This window comes from Austrofundulus limnaeus, unplaced genomic scaffold, assembly GCF_001266775.1.
Source record: "Austrofundulus limnaeus strain Quisiro unplaced genomic scaffold, Austrofundulus_limnaeus-1.0 Scaffold30, whole genome shotgun sequence".
NCBI lineage: Eukaryota > Metazoa > Chordata > Actinopteri > Cyprinodontiformes > Rivulidae > Austrofundulus > Austrofundulus limnaeus.
In genome coordinates, this window is record NW_013952432.1 from 189,307 (window position 1) to 192,857 (window position 3,551).

General features: G+C 35.5%; 1 protein-coding gene across 1 annotated transcript in view; it reads left to right on the top strand.

The window, feature by feature from the left end:
* Positions 1-426: 426 nt before the first annotated feature.
* Positions 427-3,551, top strand: part of LOC106515521 (cadherin-18) — a gene marked incomplete in the record, with an annotated part of 145,299 nt that continues 142,174 nt past the window's right edge. The window contains 1 exon segment of the mRNA XM_014005361.1: positions 427-549.

Here is a 3,551-nt window from a genome sequence, read left to right on the forward strand (position 1 = left end):
CACAAGATCATTGCCTAAAATGTTGGTACAAAATAACGTAAGATATGTGTTTTTCTATGAGAAATGTTTTTTTTTTTTTCATTTTCCATGTAATGGGGGCTTTGGCTGTACTAATAGAATGTTTAGATTTTGCTTTCTTCATTTTTGTGCTTTTTTTCCCGCATTTTTGTTTTTTAATTGTCGTTTGGTTCTGTTCTTAACATGTCAGTGTTGTGTATTTTTTTTAATTCCTCAGTGTTTCTGGTTACTGTACTGTATTACGTACATTATTTTTAGAAAAAAAATGTGTGCATATACATATACATTTTTTTATATCTAAGAAAGAAAAAAAATCTGACAGGTGCAGTCAAGGACCAAATCTCTAGACTGATACAATGAATTACCGGCAGGTGAATAATTGTATGGTTTTTGTGTTGCTTTTCACAGATTAGATCACCTGCTGCCCACGCTGGATTTTTCCATCTACATCACAGGCAGTAGCTCTGGACTTAACTTTGCACTTCTGTGTCTGGAATGAAAATTTTATTGCACATTATGCAGCCTAATGAGGTAAGAGATTAAGATGTTGCCCTTGCATTGCTCTGGCAGTATTAGTGCATTGGATTCAAAATGACCCTGCACAGCTACTTCTCTCAATATTGTTTGGGGGTGAGAGTGATGGAATGGTCGGTGATTACTCCACTACTATTTAATCTTGGTGTAATTTGAGCTATAGAATCTGGAGTTAGTTGATATGGATTACTCATGACCTTTTAGGTAGACGAGACAGCTGTCCTATTGTTAAAAGCCATAGGTTATTAAAAGCTGCAGTCATGTCATTAAAAAACTCTTCCTTTTGACATTTTTGAAGAAAATGTTTCTAATTTTATTTTAATAAATAAAGTTTCAGCCTTATTAGCACTGCCTCCACATGGTGGACAAACAGGTTGTTCACAAATAAAAAGGTTTAGAGCAATGATCATGAACAAATTTTATAAACATGTTTTATTAAAAAACTTCAATCACCAATCAGCATTAACATTGTGACATTTACCTATTATTAAGTAGGTCCCTGTTGTGAGAAAATCTTTGACAATGCATGCAACACTTCATTTAGCCCCTTTGGATTCTAGAGTAGAGGTTCTTTGAATTTGACTTACTTCTCACAGACGCCATTGGATTGATACCTTGTGAATTTATATGCTGGATGAATGCCTGAAAATGTGTGCCATGTTCTGTAAATCATCAGTATTTGGCTTCCATGGTGCCCGCTGCTGTCACACTCTGCTTTGGAGGTTGTTRGGTGGGTGTGGTAGGGGTCGTCAGGTGGCATAAATCAAAGCAAGTTCATGTTATATTCATATGAATGTAAGATTGTTGCCAGTAGAGCAATACATTTGCATATGATGAGTTGCAATTCAGATTTTCACCAATTTTATTATATATCTGTGCAAGTGATTAAAAAAAGTTACTTTTGTTTCTTTTTTTTTCCCTCCCAAATCCCAAGATTGTACAGTATGTACAATAATGCATGTGCAAACAACTGTGTATRAAGCACATGTTCCATGGCAACATTGTCTACTTTTGGTGTAGAAACAATGTTGAGAATTGCCTCCTGAGAAAACACACTTTGTGGGATTTGAAACCAGACCTGCATACAGATCAAGATGCTTCCTTGTGGGTGAGTGTTTTGCTTTCCAATGATCATAGAGCTTTATTCCTATGAAAATGTGTTCTTTAAAAATATTAATTTTTAATAGTATTATTACTATTATTACTACTACTGTTGTTGCGTTATGGTGTGGGGACGTGTATTTCCTCTATTTTTACAGGAAAATCTCTTGAGATCCACTGTCTCATTTACAAGTAAGACCTGTTATATATAAGTGCATGACTTGCTGAGCCCTCATTGTCAGAGAACTTGTACTTTTGGGAACAAGTTAAAAATGCTGAAAATTATGTCACACAGGTTTTGTAGTCAAGCATGTAGTAGAGTGGACATGAAAATTTAAATCACTTTAGGTCCCTTACTCCTTTNGCCTTATTAGCACTGCCTCCACATGGTGGACAAACAGGTTGTTCACAAATAAAAAGGTTTAGAGCAATAATCATGAACAAATTTTATAATCATTTATTATTAAAAAATGAGAAAAAAGTTACCAATCAGCATTAACATTGTGACATTCAGCTGTTATTTAATAGGTCCTGTTGTGAAAACATCTTTGACCATGTGTATACAACACTTTAGCTCCCTTGGGATTCTAGAGTAGTTTTTTTTTTTTTTTTTTGATTCTAGAGTAGTTTTTTTTTTTTTTTAATTTGACTTGTTTCTCTCATATGCCATCAAACTGATACCTTGTGATATGCCAGATGAATGCCTGACAATTTGTGTCGTGTTCTGTAAAGCATCAGTATTTGGCCATTTGGACCATCAGCCTAACAACAGATCAGCTTATGGTCCCCTTTTGCATGTAACCAACCTGTTTATCCACCATGTGGAGGCAGTGCTTTTAAGGCTGAGTTTACCTGAAACTCCTTAGCCTTTTGGAGTAGAGATGAAACGTTTCATTAAAGAAGAACCCATCCACAGGACCAACTTAATTTTTCAGGGTGGGATTTTTCTACCTGAATTACTGAGATGCATCAGGAATGTGTCCTAAATTAAAACCCTTTTTTATTTGTCTCCCTTTACCATAAAGGGAAAAAAGAACAGAAAAAAGTGGCCAATGTGATTTAGTGKGCAATGCTGAGACATAGGAGACTGGGAAGATGAGAACTATCCTTACATACTGTAGGAACAACAGTATTTGTGGCACAAAATAGCATGCTCTTAACTTTATGTTGGGGATTGAATTAATTTAATCCAGTTCCTAACAATATTATAAAAATGTGTGCAATTTCTCTGAAACAGCTATGYTTTTTTTWTYTWTTTTTCTTTCCTATTTTGCAGTAAGATTTTTGTGACATTTAAAAACCTTGAAACTTGGTAGCTCAGTCAGATTTCCATTTTAGATTGATCTTTGCAAACATTCCTGCAGCACATGACCACAAATAATGTCATTCTCACAGATTATTGAGCACACATTAGTATTAGTAATTTAAAGCTCCTGAGTACTATGGTATGGCTCCCTGAAATGACCTTGGCGTACAGTAGACTCCATTTAGTCACATGCACCCACAGTACACAGTGACCATGTGTTATCTGCTTGTTTTCATACTGAGTTGAAGCTTTTTCCTTGTTGCTTCAAAACATGACATTTAACGTGTCAGAATGACTTGCAAAGAGATGGCTTTGGTGCTCATTAGGAGACAGTATAGACAATCAACCTGACATGTTTGCTTGGCCAGAAACATCATTAGTGTGAACGAAGGGAATGAATGAAAGTGTTACTGGACTAATATGCAAAACATCCTTGGTTTGAGATTCACTGGACACAATTTTAATTAACTCTCAGTCACCTTGTAATTCCTGACTCTTTTCACTGAGGTCTTATGTCTGAATGTTTAAAATTTAAAAGTGAAAAATACACACACACACACACACACACACACACACACACACACACACACAC